At 43.0% G+C, this 18,643-nt stretch overlaps 2 long non-coding RNA genes across 3 annotated transcripts in view; one reads left to right on the top strand and one right to left on the bottom strand.

Annotated features, from left to right (window-relative positions):
- Positions 1-18,453, bottom strand: part of LOC135539659 (uncharacterized) — a 47,429-nt gene extending 28,976 nt beyond the window's left edge. For both annotated transcript variants that reach the window (XR_010455655.1, XR_010455654.1), the window contains exons 1-2: positions 18,126-18,453; positions 13,989-14,048 (exon numbers count right to left, since the gene is read on the bottom strand). This is a non-coding gene — a long non-coding RNA (uncharacterized LOC135539659). The remainder of the gene's footprint in view (positions 1-13,988; positions 14,049-18,125) is intronic.
- On the top strand, positions 2,358-6,847 carry LOC135539656 (uncharacterized). Its single transcript, XR_010455653.1, has 3 exons — positions 2,358-4,011; positions 4,135-4,258; positions 5,230-6,847. It is a non-coding gene; the product is annotated as an uncharacterized LOC135539656 (long non-coding RNA).
- Positions 18,454-18,643: the final 190 nt, after the last annotated feature.

Here is an 18,643-nt window from a genome sequence, read left to right as displayed (position 1 = left end):
TATATTTCGACCAGGGTGTGACAGACTGTCTGCTCAGACTAACAGTCTTACCTGTTGTTCCTGTCAATCAGACACGCAGTGTCAACCAATGAACCAAAGATGCGTGAGGGAGGGCCGAGCCAACTCACTCACAGTCACACACTTAGCAGCCGAGGAGAGAGAGGAACGACAGCTGGACAATTAGTTGGAAGCACAGTAGCATTTTTATAATGTAGACAATGTAAGAGCACAGTGTAGAATTTGCCAAAACAAAATCTCATTTGAAGTCGGTTCTACGCACAACCTACACCGGCATATGTGAACTCTGCACCCAACTGTGAAGCTAGCTGTAGCAGAGCTTCGAGAAAGTAGCGGGCCTGCTAGTGATAGTGGTGTAGCCAGCACCTCCACACGTGGAGATTTATCCACTCAGTCAAGTAGGCCTATTCCGCGACCGACAGCAGACAGTCTTCTCAGACAGTCTTCTATGAACCAGTTTATGCCAAAGTCTATGTCTGTAGCAAAACATGGCCAAATTGATATTGCAGTGGCTAAAATGATTGCCACTGATTTCCAGCCATTTTCAATCGTGGAGCACAGAGGTTTTAGAAATTAAAGCAATAGTCTAAATCCATTGTACACAATTCCAAGCAGGAAAACCCTTTCAAAATCACGTATTCCACAACTGTAAGAGAGCACACAGGCTTCAGTGCGGGAAAGAGTCCAAAAAGCTACTGCAGTTTGCCTTACCATTGACTGCTGGGCATCAAGGGTAACCACTTCTTACATGTCACTTCATTGAAGATTTTTCAATGTCTAGCTGTCTTCTGGACTGCTTTGAGTTCAGCGACAGACACACCTCAGAGAACTTGGCAGAGGAACTGTTGAGAGTGGCCAGAGAATGGCAAGTAGGTGGAAAGTGGTCTGTTGTGTTAGTGACAATGCCGCTAACACAACCAAAGCCATAAACATTTTCAAATGCACCCATCATCCATGTCTTGCCCACACAATCAACCTGATTGTAAGATATGCTCTGAAGGTGATGAAGCCCACTGTGGACAATGTGAAAGCAGCTGTGGAATACTTCCACAGGAGCACAGTAGGTGCTGAAAAACTAAAGTCTACACAACGCCAGATAGGAATGTCTGAGTTGAGGCCTAAACAAGACTGCACTACAAGGTAGAATTCAACATTTTATATGTTGAAGAGGTTTCTTTAGTCAAAGGATGCCATCATCTCTACCATGGCCATTGTCAATGCACCTGTTGATTCTCTGACCAATGGGGAATGAGAGGTAACCACAGGACATGTGACAGAGTTGATGGACACCCTACATTCATCAATGGGCAGAAAGTTCCACAGAATGGAATATAATCACGTGCTATCAGAAACCGCTGCACTTGACCCCAGGTTTAAGAAGTTAGTCTTCAGTGATGCCAAAGCAATTGATGATGCTCTTCAAAGAATAACCTCAGTAGCAGGGAGGGTAAGCCCCCTCAGTCAGCTGGCTCAGGCACCAGGGCAACAGGAAGAAGAGGGAGCAGATGGAGCAGAAGCACCAGCAGTAGTGCCTTAAACGTCTGCTGTTTGGATGCTGTTTGACGAGAGAGCAACTGGGGATGCAGCACGAAGGAATCCCTCAACAGATGCCATAATGGAACCCCTCCTCCAAAGATCTGCAGATCCTCTGAGTTGGTAGAAGAACAAGGCCTCCGTCTACCCACGGCTTACTAAAGTCATGACAGGCAGACTCTGAATAGTGGCGACGCCATTCCCTCTGAGAGGATCTTCTCGAAAACGGGACAAACAATAACTGAGTGAAGAAACCGCATCAGCCCCTCGAAAGTGATACAGCTTGCATTTCTGAATGCAAATCTCTCATAAAAGCAAAATATGTATGTGTGCTGCTGGTTATAACATGGCAATTAAGAATAGAGAGAAAAGAGGGACCAGTTCAATGTTTTAAGTGTGATGCTGCAGTTTTGCAAATGGTTATTTATTTTTCTTTGATATGGTGCAATATTCTATTATTATGTTGTTCAGATTATATTAGTTTTGAATTGTTACATTTATATGCACTTTGTTTGTATACATTAAAAAAGTTATACTTTAAATTGAACATTTTAATAGCATTCTTTTTCATAACAAACCAATGCATTTTTAAATACATTGTGGTTACGGTAGAGTACGATTCCATTTAATAATTTAATTAGAAGTGTTTTAACACCAATCATAGTCAAACTATCGCAAACTGTTTGACTTGAAGGAATTCTAAACAGATTTTTTTAAAGAGCCGTTTGGGAGCCAAAAGAGCCGTGTTTGCATCTTTTACTTTTGGTTTTGTACACCAGCTTCAAACAGTAGTGATGGTACGTTTGATACCGATGTGGTATTCGGGTGCAGAGACGCAGAGTGAGGGACAGCATGATTTGTGTTAACCCGAGGGCGGCTGCCCTCAGAGCCATGTCGCAGAGGCTACATAGAAGATCATACCGTGTTCCTGGACCAAACTTGTTATGGCACCTTGATGGAAACCACAAACTGATAAGGAAGATGTATCTTTGTGATCGACACAATTATCTATATCACTGGTGAGAAGTTGTACATTGTAACATCTCAAATTGTTCATCAACTTGTTCAACAACAACTAACAGTTCAGTTTAGCAAGCAATGGTCCAATATGTCAATCATGTCGATAATAATTGTTTTATTGTGTTTCTGCTACTTCTGTAATCGATAGAATATCTGCATCATGAAATTAACAAACATGCTTATATTGAGGACATACTGAGGCAAAAACAGTTGGAACAAAGTATTTGTGTCTAAGGGTGAACAACAGGAGAGTCTGTCCTCTTGACCCATTAACTTGACTCATTAACATTGTTCCACATTTTGGATGTTCATTTAGTATATGGTCTGCTGCTTTGTTATATACTGCAGGAACCTGATGGAACATCTAAATGGTAAAGGAGGATGGTGATGTTTGTATATTTCATGTGTTCAGATTTTGTATCAACCCGTGCTGTGTTTTTTGATTTCGGTGGAGGATAGTGATAGAGGAAATTATGGTTGACATGACTAATTATGTATACATTCCAATCAGAACTGACTAGTCAAAATGCTATAATGTACTGTACATGAGAATTTTCTCTCTTGCTCCCATTCCCAATTGTATATAATGTAGTCAGGAGTTTAGTAACAATGAAGGTCTGTTCCTTAGTTCATTCAGTTGTACAATCTCCAGGTGGTGGGAACGGCCCATCTCCAGACTGTCTAGAATGTTGATTTATACTGACTGGCCTTGACTTCGTGCTGATAACGCGAAGGCTCCAGAGCTAGAGGGTCCCTCTACTTGTGAAATAGATAGAAAGTTTAGAAAACGCTGACGTCATTTTCAGTTTATAACCTGTGGAAATATGTGTATGCGGTTAGTACTCTCTTGTAATAAACGCTGTTACCTTTGGCTTTTAAGACTGGTCTCGATCTACTTCATGCATAATTAATGAACTTACAACTCATTAATGAATTAGAAATGAGTGCGAATTGGTTTTGGCAATAAAACATACAGGAATTTAGAATTCCTCTATCAGATAGTCATACATGGTGACATTGATGGGTGGCAGCCACCATGTTTCACCGTGCTTCCAGCAACAATCGCAGCAGTACTGTATTGGATTGCTTCATGAATGCTGTCTCAAGAAATGGCGTTCCCTCCAGAGTTAGAACGGACCATGGGAAGTATCTGAGCTTTGTTATTCTGAATGTCTCTTTTAGTGTTGACCTCCAAACACTGCTGAAGTTAATGAGATGCCAACCAAATGAATGTGATGATGGACAACGTTTATAATTGTGCAATGAGAGGCTTTAAGAGAGCCCGCTTATACATGGTTTTCAGGGATGCTGACGGAAAAGGGGCAGCTGATGAGGGTGGTCCCTAAAGATAATTTCTCTGGCTGCTAATGAGTGCCATCCATTCCTCTGCAATATTTGAGGGACCTGATTGACAAAAATGCCTTTCTTGCAACTCTCAAGGTGAGTTACACTTTTAAACCAACAAAGACACGTTTGTTTATGGCAATATATATGGCTTTAGTAAGACATTTGATTTTTGTATGTAATGTGTCCTTTATTTACTGTTTGTCTTCTGTGTGACAGCAACATGGGGGTGTAGAGACACATTTTTCCAGAGAGGCTGTACAGGAAAGTATGTGGCCTACAACCTCCTGTGCCAGAACTGAAAGAAATAGCAGAATATGACTTCACACAGAAGTTGGAAACGGTAAGTAACTTTACAATGTGATGGATGTTATGTTACTGTTAATTTGCACTAAGTTTGAACATTTTTTTGGGTTGTAGTTCATGAGAACTTTTCCACATGGATTTGGTTTATTTTTGTTGGCAGTCGATCTTTAAGGGTAGTGATAATCAGTTTATTGTTTTGCTAATATTTCCCAAAACACAGTTCATTAAACAATCTAAGATCCAGTTCGCACAAACTGTTGACGAGGCACAGGAAGTGGTCATGTTGGGTCCAGTGCGATACATTCGTACATTGGAGAGGGATGCCCTGGTGGAGTCAGCCACAAAGTTCTCCTTAGAAAGCAGGATACGGGATGCTTTTGAGCAGTGAGTTTCCATATATCTAAGGAATCTCAAGTTTATTTAAATTCTTCAGGGCAAATTCATAGACTTTTTTTCCCTTTATAGAGTCAAAGAGGGTCTGGAGTGTCTAGGTCTCCTGTCTTACATGAATAGACACTCAAGCCTCTTCAGAGAGGTTTTCATCTATGCTGAGAAACCTCTTGGCCAAAGACATAGCTTCTCTCTTCAAAGCAGAGCGCTCCCCACCTGGTACCAATCAAAGTTTTCAAAAAAATTACAATCAACCAGAATCAATTGGACACAGTAATACATAATGCTGCTTTAATATTTAAATAAATGTATGATTTCTTAGTGGGTAATAAAGGTAAATAAAGAGCAATAGAGAGAGGAGTCATATGTTTCTGGAGGGACTGACTTCTGGAGGTGGAAGGTTAGATGCAAACCATGATCATTGAAGTAACACATCAGTAAAACATCACCTAATCACTCTCACAACTGTGGGACAGCATTTTGTAGCCTTATTCTTCCATGGGCCCCCTAAGAATGTAATAGATAAATGAAATCCCAAACTACTTTCACTTAAGAGTATTGTGTTCTCCAACAAGTGTTACTTATGGACTTTAATGTCCTCCCCTTTCCTTTTTTCAGGGGGGAACACATACCCTTTAACCATGGAGAAGGTTTTCATTTTTACTTCAGGGGGGCTTCAGCATTCCTAGGCTGGGATTGCCAGTGGAGCGACAGCTACAGTTCTCTGCAACCGCACGGCAAGCAGTTCCGGAGCGCCAAGTCTAGGTCCAAGAGGTTTCGAAACAGATTCTACCCCCAAGCCATAAGACTACTGAACATCTAATCAAATGGCTACCCAGATTATTTGCTGCTACTCTATCTATGCATAGTCACATTAATATCTCTACCTACATGTATATATTAACTCGACTAACGAGTGTCCCAGCACATTCTCTGTACCGGTATCCCCTGTATATAGACTCGCTATTGTTATTTTACTGATGCTCTTTAATTATTTACTTTTCTTCTTGCATTGTTGGTTATGGGCTTGAAAGTAAGCATTTCACTGTTGTATTTGGCGCATGTGACAAATACAATTTGATTTGATTTAAATAATTCATTTTGGGGGAATTATCCAAAACGTTTATTGCATGACCAGTATATGCATGACATATCTATGTTCGGAATACTGCAGCCAATGTTAATTGATGTGTCCCAAAATAATTGATATTATGAAGGTTTACGACAGGATTGTCCATCAGCAAAAAAAAGTTGTGTAGTGAAAGTTTTCAAAAAAAGGCACAGCACACCAACATCAAAACCTTATTCCAACTGTAAAGTATGGTGGAGGAAGCATCCTGGTTTGGGGCTGCTTTGCTGCCTCAGGACCTTGGACAGCTTGCTATTGTTAGGTTCTAATTGTCAGAGTAAATAACTCAAACTCTCAGAAGCTTAACCAAGTTTAATTCTTCGCAAAGGGTTGACACAGCTGTAATTCAAACCCAGACATGGCTTCCCCCGTGGTAGTATTCATACCCCACTTTGGGTGGACCCTCCTCCTTATCGCTAAACGTTGCATAATTATTGCTAAGCAGGGAGCTAAGTGATATGAGCCTTCAACGGTTTCTCCCCTTATCAATACTGCCACATGCGATCGTGTTTCCTGCACACAGCCCCTCCCAAGCTTCATTATGGCACCGCTCATGTCTCTTTTGTAACTAATGTTCCTACACTTCTGAGTATAAGAATGTTCAAAGTTTCACCCAGAATCCAACCCTATCATCGACAGAAAAATGAAATCCTAAGTTTATCAATACATTTTGCAGGAGAATGTTAAGCTATCTGTCTGCCAATTAAAGCTTAACAGAAGTTGGGTGATGCAACAGGACCACGACCCAAAACACAGAAGTAAATCAACAACAGAATGGCTTCAACAGAAGAAAATGCGTCTTCTGGAGTGGCCCAGTCAGAGTCCTGACCTCAACCCGATTGAGATGCTGTGGCATGACCTCAAGAGAGCAGTTCACACCAGACATGTCATGAATATTGCTGAAATGAAACAGTTTTGTAAAGAGGAATGGTCCAAAATTCCTCCTGACTGTTGTGCAGGTCTGATCCGCAACTACAGAAAACGTTAGGTTGAAGTCATTGCTGCCAAAAGAGGGTCAACCAGTTATTAAATACAAGGGTTCACATACTTTTTCTACTCTGCACTAAATGTTTACACGGTGTGTTCAATAAAGACATGAAAACGTAACATTGCTTGTGTGTTATTAGTTTAAGCAGACTGTGTTTGTCTATTGTTGTGACCTAGATGAAGATCAGATCAGATTTTATGACCAATTTATTCAGAAATCCAGGTATTTCCAAAGAGCTCACATACTTTTGTGGGGTTTTATATCTAATCTAGTCTAATCTATATCTATATCTATCTAATCTCATGCTATTCTACACATTTTGACATGAGGCTTAGAGAAAATGTAGCATTTTTTAAGATAATTAATGCTAAAATATAGGTGTGTTGACTTTAGGGCTGACACAATTTAGTCAACTGGTCGATTGGACTGGTCGATGGACTGTTGGTCGACCAAGATTTTTTGGGTCGAGCAGTCGCAAATACACAGTGCGTTCGGAAAGTATTCAGACCACATTTTCGACGTTTTGTTACATTGCAGCCTTTTTCTAAAATTGATTATTTTTTCCCCCTCATCAATTTACACACAATATCCCATAGTGACAAAGCAAAAACTGTTTTTTAGACATTTTTGCAAATGTATAACAAATTTAACACTGAAATATCATATTTACATAAGTATTCAGACCCTTTACACAGTACTTTGTAGCAATTACAGCCTCGAGTCTTCTTAGGTATGATGCCACAAGCTAGGCACACCTGCATTTTAGGAGTTCCTCCCAATTACCTCTGCAGATCCTCTCAAGCTTTGTCAGCTTTGATGGGGAGAGTTGCTGCACAGCTATTTATCAGATCTCAGAGATGTTCAAGTCAGAGTTTTGGCTGGACTACTCAAGGACAGTCAGAGACTTGTCCCGAAGTCATTCCTGTGTTGTCTTGGCTGTGTGCTTAGGGTCGTTGTCCTTTTGGAAGGTGAGCCTTCACCCCAGTCTGAGGTCCTGAGCACTCTGGAGCAGGTTTTCATCAAGGATCTCTCTGTACTTTGCTCCATTTATCTTTGCCTCACTCCTGACTGGTCTCCCAGTCCCTGCCACTGAAAAACATCCCCACAGCATGATGCTGCCACCACCATGCTTTCCCATAAGGATGGTGCCAGGTTTCTTCCAGAATCTTGTTTCTCATGGTCTGAGAGTCTTTAGGTGCCTTTTGGCAAACTCCAAGTAGGCTGTCATGTGCCTTTTACTGAGGAGTGGCTTCTGTCAGACCACTCTACCATAAAGGCCTGATTGGTGGAGTGCTGTAGAGATGGTTGTCCTTCTGGGAGGTTCTCCCATCTCCACAGAGAAACTTTGGAACTCTGTCAGAGTGACCGTCTGGTTCTTGGTCACCTCCCTCACCAAGGCCCTTCTTCCCCGATTGCTCAGTTTGGCCCGGTGGCCAGCTCTAGGAAGAGTCTTGGTGGTTCCAAACTTCTTCCATTTAACAATGATGGAGGCCTCTGTGTTCTAGGGGACCTTCAATGCTGCAGAAATGTTTTGTACCCTTCCCCAGATCTGTGCCTCAACACAATCCTGTCTTGGAGCTCTATGGGCAATTCCTTCCATCTCATGGCTTGGTTTTTGATCTGATATGTGCAGTCAACTGTGAGACCTGCATTTACCACAGGTGGACTCCAGTCAAGCTGTAGAAATATCTCAAGTATTATCAATGGAAACAGGATGCACCTGAGCTCAATTTCAAGTCTCATAGCAAAGGGTCTGAATACTTATGTAAATAAGATATTTTTTTATACAACAATGTATAAAAAGCTGTTTTCGCTTTGTCATTATGGGGTATTGTGTGTAGATTGTTGAGGAAAAAATATTTAATTCATTTTAGAAAAAGGATGTAACATAACAAAACATGGAAAATGTCATGGGGGCTGAATACTTTCCGAAGGCACTGCTGTAACGGCGTTCTTTTGTTGTTGAAGGAGAGTCGGACCGAAATGCAGCGTGTAAGTTACTCATGTTTATTGAATGAAGACAAAACGAACGAACTAACACGAATAACTAAATAAATACAAAAAACAACAAACAGAACGAAACCTAATACAGCCTGACTGGTGCAACCTAACACAGAGACAGGAACAATCACCCACGAAATGCAAAGCGAAATCAGGCTACCTAAATACGGTTCCCAATCAGCGACAACGAGAAGCACCTGACTCTGATTGAGAACCGCCTCAGGCAGCCAACCTAATAAACCACACACACACCCCTAATCAACTACAATCCCAACACTACAAACCCCAAAACGAAAATACAATACATAATAACCCCATGTCACACCCTGGTCTGACTAACTAATAAACTAAAACACACAAAACTAAGACCAAGGCGTGACAACTGCATATATATATATATATATATACACATATATATATATATATATACATATATATTTATATATATATTAATTATGGCAAATAAGACACCTGTCTGATTCATGCCTGTCTCAGTGGACTAATCCATTGGAGGCCGTGGCAATGGCACACCAGTATCACCAGTAGTACACTTACCATAATTTCTGATCTACAATGTTTGTTTGGTTATGGCAATTTCTGTTAATGCATTTAACACACTGCTCAAAAAATAAAGGGAACACTTAAACAACACAATGCAACTCCAAGTCAATCACACTTCTGTGAAATCAAACTGTCCACTTAGGAAGCAACACTGATTGACAATACATTTCTCATGCTATTGTGCAAATGGAATAGACAACAGGTGGAAATTATAGGCAATTAGCAAGACACCCCCAATAAAGGAGTGGTTCTGCAGGTGGTGACCACAGACCACTTCTCAGTTCCTATGCTTCCTGGCTGATGTTTTGGTCACTTTTGAATGCTGGATGTGCTTTCACTCTAGTGGTAGTATGAGACGGAGTCTACAACCCACACAAGTGGCTCATCCAGGATAGCACATCAATGCGAGCTGTGGCAAGAAGGTTTGCTGTGTCTGTCAGCGTAGTGTCCAGAGCATGGAGGCGCTACCAGGAGACAGCCAGTACATCAGGAGATGTGGAGGAGGCCGTAGGAGTGCAACAACCCAGCAGCAGGACCGCTACTTCCGCCTTTGTGCAAGGAGGAGCAGGAGGAGCACTGCCAGAGCCCTGCAAAATGACCTCCAGCAGGCCACAAATGTGCATATGTCTGCTCAAATGGTCAGAAACAGACTCCATGAGGGTGGCATGAGAGCCGGACGTCCACAGGTGGGGGTTGTGCTTACAGCCCAACACCGTGCAGGACGTTTGGCATTTGCCAGAGAACACCAAGATTGGCAAATTCGCCACTGGCGCCCTGTGCTCTTCACAGATGAAAGCAGGTTCACACTGAGCACGTGACAGACGTGACAGAGTCTGGAGACGCCGTGGAGAACGTTCTGCTGCCTGCAACATCCTCCAGCATGACCGGTTTGGCGGTGGGTCAGTCATGGTGTGGGGTGGCATTTCTTTGGGGGGCCGCACAGCCCTCCATGTGCTCGCCAGAGGTAGCCTGACTGCCATTAGGTACCGAGATGAGATCCTCAGACCCCTTGTGAGACCATATGCTGGTGCGGTTGGCCTTGGGTTCCTCCTAATGCAAGACAATGCTAGACCTCATGTGGCTGGAGTGTGTCAGCAGTTCCTGCAAGAGGAAGGCATTGATGCTATGGACTGGCCTGCCCGTTCCCCAGACCTGAATCCAATTGAGCACATCTGGGACATCATGTCTCGCTCCATCCACCAACGCCACGTTGCACCGCAGACTGTCCAAGAGTTGACGGATGCTTTATTCCAGGTCTGGGAGGAGATCCCTCAGGAGACCATCCGCCACCTCATCAGGAGCACGCCCAGGCGTTGCAGGGAGGTCATACAGGCACGTGGAGGCCACACACACTACGGAGCCTCATTTTGAACTCACCTTCCTGACTCCCTGCGCTGTGGAATAACCAATCAGAGATGCAGTAGGCCTATATACAAATAATACAAATATCTTTATGTTTGAAGCCTGAAATGTGGCAAAAGGTCGCAAAGTTCAAGGGGGCTGAATACTTTCGCAAGGCACTGTATGAATGACTGACGGTACAGAACGGCATAGGCAAGATGCAGTAGATGGTATCGAGTACAGTATATACATATGAGATTAGAAATGTAGGGTACGTAAACATATAAAAGTGGCATTGTTTAAAGTGGCTAGTGATACATGTATTACATAAAGATGGCAAGATGCAGGAGATGGTATAGAGTACAGTATATACATATGAGATGACTAATGTAGGGTATGTAAACATTATGTTAAGTGGCATTGTTTAAAGTGACTAGTCATACATTTTTTTACATCAATTTTTCCATTATTATAGTGGCTGTCGTTGAGTCAGTATGTTGGCAGCAGCTGTTAGTGGTGGCTGTTATACAGTCGGATGGCCTTGAGATAGAAGCTGTTTTTCAGTCTCTTGGTCCCTGCTTTGATGAACCTGTACTGACCTCGCCTTCTGGATGATAGCAGGGTGAACAGGCAGTGGCTCGGGTGGTTATTGTCCTTGATGATGTTATGGTCTTCCTGTGACATCGAGTGGTGTAGGTGTCCTGGAGGGCAGGTAGTTTGCCCCCAGGGATGCGTTGTGCAGACCTCACTACCCTCTGGAGAGCCTTACGGTTGTGGGCAGAGCAGTTCCCGTACCAGGCGGTGATACAGCCCGACAGGATGCTCTCGATTGTGCATCTTTAAAAGTTTGAGTGCTTTTGGTGACAAGACAAATTTCTTCAGCCTCCTGAGGTTGAAGAGGCTCTGCTGCGCCTTCACCACGCTGTCTGTGTGGGTGGACCAATTCAGTTTGTCCGTGATGTGTACGCCGGAACTTAAAACTTACTTCCCTCTCCACTACTGTCCCGTCGATGTGGATAGGGGGGTGCTCCCTCTGCTGTTTCCTGAAGTCCACGATCATCTCCTTTGTTTTTTTGACGTTGAGTGCGAGGTTATTTTGCTGACACCACACTCCGAGGGCCCTCACCTACTCCCTGTAGGCCGTCTCGTCGTTTTTGGTAATCAAGCCAACCATTGTAGTGTCGTCTGAAAACTTGATGATTGAGTTGGAGGTGTGCATGGCCACGCAATCGTGGGTGAACAGGGTGTACAGGAGAGGTCTCATAATGCACCCTTGTGGGGCCCCATTGTTGAGGATCAGTGGGTTGGAGATGTTGTTACCTACCCTTACCACCTGGGGCGGCCCGTCAGGAAGTCCAGTATCCAGTTGCACAGGGTGGGGTCAAGACCCAGGGTGGGATGACGAGTATGGTGTTAAATGCTGAGCTGTAGTCGATGAACAACATTCTCACATAGTTATTCCTCTTGTCCAGATGGGTTAGGGCAGTGTGCAGTATGGTTGCAATTGCATCGTCTGTGGACCTATTGGGGTGGTAAGCAAATTGGAGTGGGTCTAGAGTGTCAGGTAGGGTGGAGGTGATATGGTCCTTGACTTGTCTCTCAAAGCACTTCATGATGATGGAAGTGAGTGTTACGGGGCGGTAGTCGTTTAGCTCAGTTACCTTAGATTTCTTGGGAACAGGAACAATGGTGGCCCTCTTGAAGCATGTGGGAACAGTAGACTGGGATAAGGTTTGATTGAATATGTCTGTAAACACACGCGGCTGGGGATGCCGTCTGTGCCTGCAGCCTTGCGAGGGTTAAATGTTTTGCTCACGTCGGCTGCAGTGAAGGAGAGTTCGCAGGTATTGGTAGCGGGCAGTGTCAGTGGCACTGTATTGTCCTCAAAGCGGGCAAAGAAGTTGTTTAGTCTGTCTGGGAGCAAGACATTCTGGTCCGCGAGGGGCTGGTTTTCTTTTTGTAGTCCGTGATTGACTGTAAATCCTGCCACCTACATCTTGTGTCTGAGCCATTTAATTGCGACTCTACTTTGTCTCTATACTGACGCTTAGCTTGTTTGATGGCCTTGCGGAGGGAATAGCTACACTGTTTGTATTCGGCTATGTTTCCGGTCACCTTGCCCTGGTTAAAAGCAGTGGTTTGCGCTTTCAGTTTCGCACAAATTCTGCCATCAATCCACGGTTTCTGGTTTGGGAATGTTTTAATAGTTGCTGTGGGTACGACATCGCCGATGCACTTGCTAATAAACTCACTCACCGAATCAGCGTATTCGTCAATGTTTGACGCAATGAGGAACATATCCCAATCCATGTGATCGAAGCAATCTGAAGCGTGGAATCAAATTGGTCGGACCAGCGTTGAACAGACCTGAGCGCGGGAGCTTCCTGTTTTAGTTTGTCTATAGGCTGGAAGCCACAAAATGGAGTCGTGGTCAGCATTTCAGAAAGGAGGGTGGGGGAGGGCCTTACATGCGTCGCGGAGTGTTTGAATAAAAATAATCCAGGGTTTTACTAGCCCTAGTAGCAAAATCGATATGCTGATAGAATTTAGGGAGTCTTGTTTTCAGATTAACCCTGTTAAAATCCCCAGCTACAATGAATGCAGCCTCAGGATATGTGGTTTCCAGTTTACATAGAGTCAAATAAAGTTTGTTCAGGGCCATCAATGTGTCTGCTTGGGGTTGAATATATACAGCTGTGATTATAATCAAAGAAAATTCTCTTGGTAGATAATGCGGTCGACATTCGATTGTGAGGAATTCTAAGTCAGGTGAACAGAAGGACTTGAGTTCCTGTATCTTGTTATGATCACACCAAGGCTCGTTAATCATAAGGAATAACCCCCCCCCCCCTCCCGCCCCTCTTCTTACCAGAAAGATGCTTGTTTCTGTCGGCGCAATGCTCGAGTGAGTCAATTCCGTGAATCAAAGAACGTTACAGTCTCTGTCTCTCTGGAATGCTACCCTTGCTTGGATTTCATCAACCTTGTTGTCAAGAGACTTGACATTGGCGAGTAGTTTGCTCGGGAGCGGTGCGCGATATGCCCGTCTCCGGCGCCTGACCAGAAGACCGCTTCGTCTGCCCCTTTTACGGTGTCGTTGTTTTGGTTCGCCGGCTGGGATTCGATCTATTGTCCTGGGTGGTGGGCAAAACACAGGATCCGCTTCGGGAAAGTCGTATTCCTGGTCGTAATGATGGTGAGTTGACGTCTTATATCCAGTAGTTCCTACCGACTGTATGTAATAAAACCTAAGATTACCTTGATTACCTTGTGTACCAATGTAAGAAATAACACGTAAAAAAACAAAATAATGCATAGATTCCTAGGAACGCGAAGCGAGGCGGCCAGTAGTGTTACCTTGATGCTGTCGTGCCAGGGATGGTCTCACTGGACACGTTCTGCTTCACTGGCCAGCTTCTGCAGGTTCAGGTTAGAGAACAGAGAAAACTAAGGTCATGCCCTTTATTTTGAATAGTCCTAGTTGAATGGGTGGGATATTTAAACAAAAAATGATGTTCACATTATTTATAACAGGGCCTGCCTTGTCAAATAATGTCCACTGCTAAATGGTTTCCACCCCTGGGTCACAACGGGATTCAATTAGCTATTAGCGTATGTTGCTAGTGCCGTTGCTAGAACCTGTCAAATCCTGATCGGCCTACGTAATGAACCAAAGCGTCTGTCGTTATGCTGGTTGCTATTCTGGTTGCTATGCTGGTTGCTAGCTCTATTCTACCTCATAGTGCTCACGGACGACGGAGGACATGGGTGGTTCTGGTTCCATTTCAACTCATAAGTGAATTTCTAAAGTAGCCTGGATGAACGCTATAGGTACTGGGAGTTTCAGGACAAATTAACCACACAAGTATGATGAGAAACATAAGCATATTATGACAGCAGTTTGCATGATATAATACTGCAAATATTTGTTAATAGTTCACTGACCTTCTCTTACTTGTAATGTCATTGATAAAAGATAAACAATTGTGTTCATAAATGGTCTGACTTCATAGAAATGTAATTGGTTTAGAAGACTAAAAGAGCTGGGTGTTTGTCTTTCTGTCTAAATCACATAACCACCTGATGCTCTTATTTGTAAAATAAAAGTGAAAGAGTTATATTGAAAGTAAAACTATGGTCCCTCTATTACTATAATGGCCCCATTTACAAGAAATAGCTGGAGAAATAGGAGAGCTAGACAGTCCTCACTTTATATTGTGCAAGTATAGATAGGTGCTGGTGAAATCCTTTTTTCAGAACTATTTCAGAGTCCCGGACTCAGGAGGAACTAGTACCAACAAGGTAGGTCTATTCACATTTTTGTAATACATTTTTATATTATCTTTTATAAACAATTTATTCTGATGATAGGAAAAATTGGTAGAGGACCTGATCGATATACAGTACAATATTTGCAATGCAAAAGGAAAAATCAACTATAAAAAGCAATATAAATCATTGCTATACTGCAATGTTTGTAGAAGCTGTCCTTTGTGCACAAAGGAAATCTGTAACCTTGTCTTCTATTGTTCCTATACATCTTCTACGTTATGGAGCAGTTTCCTAGACATATATTAATAAACTATACAATAATTATACAAAAATAAATGTTTACTGAAACACAAATTGAATTGTAACTTCCACCTGTCTTTGCTTTCACAAATACCTGAAAAGCTGGTTTGGGAGGCATTTTGTGTTCCTAAATATACTGAACAAAAATATAAACGCAACATGTAAAGTATTGGTCCCATGTTTCATGAGCTGAAATAAAAGATCACAGAAATGTTCCATATGCACAAAAAGCTTATTTCTCTCAAATTTTGTGCACAAATTTGTTTGCATTCCTGTTAGTGAGCATTTCTCCTTTGCCAAGATAATCCATCCACCTGACAGGTGTGGCATATAAAAAGCTGAGTAAACAGCATGATCATTACACAGGTGCACCTTGTGCTGGGGGGCAACAAAATGCCGCTCTAAAATGTGAAGTTTGTCACACAACACAATGACATAAGTTTTGAGGGAGGAGGCAAATGGCATGCTGACTGCAGGAATGTCCACCAGAGCTGCCGCCAGAGGATTGAATGTTAATTTCTCTACCATAAGTCACCTCCAACATCGTTTTAGAGAATTTGGCAGTGCGTCCAACTGGCTGTTAGTGTTTTTTTGTGAAATAAATAGAAGTCAAATTGCTGACTTACATCAAGTGCTTAGCATTTCTTGGCCAGTAGCTTCTCGATGTCTGAAGCTACCTTCTCCACCATCTCATAAGGAAAATTATTTACTAGGCTGAACTGCCTTCTTTTCTCATTGTAGATCTTCAAAAAGAGTTTAAAAACAATAGACATCAATTTGAGTGCAGTTAAAGGACAGTTCCACATATGTTGTACATGTACTGATTGTATTACTGCATTTAACATCATTTGCAACAGTTTCCGATCTTTGTGGACACCTACTTGTCGAACATTAAATTCCAAAATCATGGGCATTAATATGGCGTACCGCTTTGCTGCTATAACAGCCTCCACTCTTCTGGGAAGGTTTTCCACTAGATGTTGGACCATTGCTGCGGGGACATGCTTAGTGAGGTAGGGCACTGATGTTGGGCGATTAGGCCTGGCTGGCAGTTGGCGTTCCAATTCATCCCAATGGTGTTCGATGGGGTTGAGGTAAGGGCTGGCAAGACAAGTTCTTCTACACCAATCTCGATAACCCATTTCTGTATGGATCTCGCTTTGTGCATGGGGGCATTATCATGCTGAAACAGGAAAGGGCCTTCCTCAAACTGTTGCCACAAAGCTGGAAGCACAGAATCGTCTAAAATGTCATTTTATGCTGTAGCGTTAAGATTTCCCTTCACTGGAACTAAGGGGCCAAGCCCGAACCATGAAAAACAGCGCCAGACCATTATTCCTCCCTCACCAAACTTTACAGTTGGTACTATGCATTGGGGCAGGTAGCGTTCTCCTGGCATCCGACAAACACAGATTCGTCCGTTGGACTGCTAGATGGTGAAGGGTGATTGATCACTTCAGAGAATGTGTTTCCACTGCTCCAGCCGACGCTTGGCATTGCGCATGGTGACCTTAGGCTTGTGCGCGGCTGCTCGGCCATGGAAAACCATTTAATCAAGGTTCCAATGAACAGTTTTTGTGCTGATGTTGCTTCCAGAGGCAGTTTGGGACTCAGTAGTGAGTGTTGCAACCGAGGACAGATCATGTTAACACTCTTCAACACTCGTGGTCCCGTTCTGTGAGCTTGTTTGGCCTACCACTTTGCGGCTGAGCCGTTGTGGCTCCTAGATGCTTCCACTTCCCAATAACAGCACTTACAGTTGCCCAGGGCAGCTCTATCAGGGCAGAAATGTTAGCTAACTGACTTGTTGGAAAGGGGGAATCCTATGACGGTGCCATGTTAAAAGTCACTATTCTCTTCAGTATGGGCCATTCTACTGCCAATGTTTGTCTACACAACACAATGACATAAGTTTTGAGGGAGGAGGCAAATGGCATGCTGACTGCAGGAATGTCCACCAAAGCTGCCGCCAGAGGATTGAATGTTCATGATTGCATGGCGATGTGCTCAATTTTATACACCTGTCAGCAACAGGTATGGCTGAAATAGCTGAATCAACTCATTTGAAGGGGTGCCCACAGACATCTGGCCATGTAGTGTAGCTACTAGGACCATGACGATACCAATATCACAATATTCATTAGGAAAGTGGCAAGGAAACAAAACGTGAAGTGGATTAAACTTCTTTAGGAAAACAGCCCTAATGTTGGAAACAAACATCATTATGTTGCCATCCAGAGTCACATGTATTTATTTTTCAAGCTATAGCACACAATATCTTACATACAGCAGGTATTTAAAGGACCAAAGAGTTTGGTCTGCTTCGTATTTTCATTTTTGCCATGGAAAAAAAATATTGTAATACTAGTATCCACCCAGCCCTAATAGCTGCAGTGCAGACATGACATACTATTCAACCCAAATAGTATTTTTATGTTCCAGGATTGAGTTAAAAGGTCCAATGCAGCCGTTTGTATCTCACAGTCAAATCATTTTTGGCTGACAATCAAGTACCTTTCTGTGATTGTTTTCAATTAAAATTTCTCAAGCTGAAATGTTGATAGGTCTGTCTGGGAGTGGTCTGAGTGGGGAGGTGAAACTATCTGTTATTGGCAGAGAGGTTTGGAACACTCTTTCTTATTGGAATTGCTACACTGTTTGTATTCGCATATGTTTCCGGTCACCTTGCCCTGGTTAAAAGCAGTGGTTTGCGCTTTCAGTTTCGCACAAATTCTGCCATCAATCCACGGTTTCTGGTTTGGGAATGTTTTAATAGTTGCTGTGGGTTCGACATCACCGATGCACTTGCTAATAAACTCGCTCACCGATTAACTTGTGTACCAATGTAAGAAATAACACGTAAAAAAACAAAATACTGCATAGATTCCTAGGAACGCGAAGCGAGGCGGCCAGTAGTGTTACCTTGATGCTGTCGTGCCAGGGATGGTCTCACTGGACACGTTCTGCTTCACTGGCCAGCCTCTGCAGGTTCAGGTTAGAGAACAGAGAAAACTAAGGTCATGCCCTTTATTTTGAATAGTCCTAGTTGAATGGGTGGGATATTTAAACAAAAAATGATGTTCACATTATTTATAACAGGGCCTGCCTTGTCAAATAATGTCCACTGCCAAATGGTTTCCACCCCTGGGTCACAACGGGATTCAATTAGCTATTAGCGTATGTTGCTAGTGCCGTTGCTAGAACCTGTCAAATCCTGATCGGCCTACGTAATGAACCAAAGCGTCTGTCGTTATGCTGGTTGCTATTCTGGTTGCTATGCTGGTTGCTAGCTCTATTCTACCTCATAGTGCTCACGGACGACGGAGGACATGGGTGGTTCTGGTTCCATTTCACCTCATAAGTGAATTTCTAAAGTAGCCTGGATGAACTCTATAGGTACTGGGAGTTTCAGGACAAATTAACCACACAAGTATGATGAG

The sequence above is a fragment of the Oncorhynchus masou genome, chromosome 5, assembly GCF_036934945.1.
Source record: "Oncorhynchus masou masou isolate Uvic2021 chromosome 5, UVic_Omas_1.1, whole genome shotgun sequence".
NCBI classification, from domain to species: domain Eukaryota; kingdom Metazoa; phylum Chordata; class Actinopteri; order Salmoniformes; family Salmonidae; genus Oncorhynchus; species Oncorhynchus masou.
Note: the sequence above shows the minus strand (reverse complement) of the source record. Positions and strands in the feature narration are given on the sequence as shown.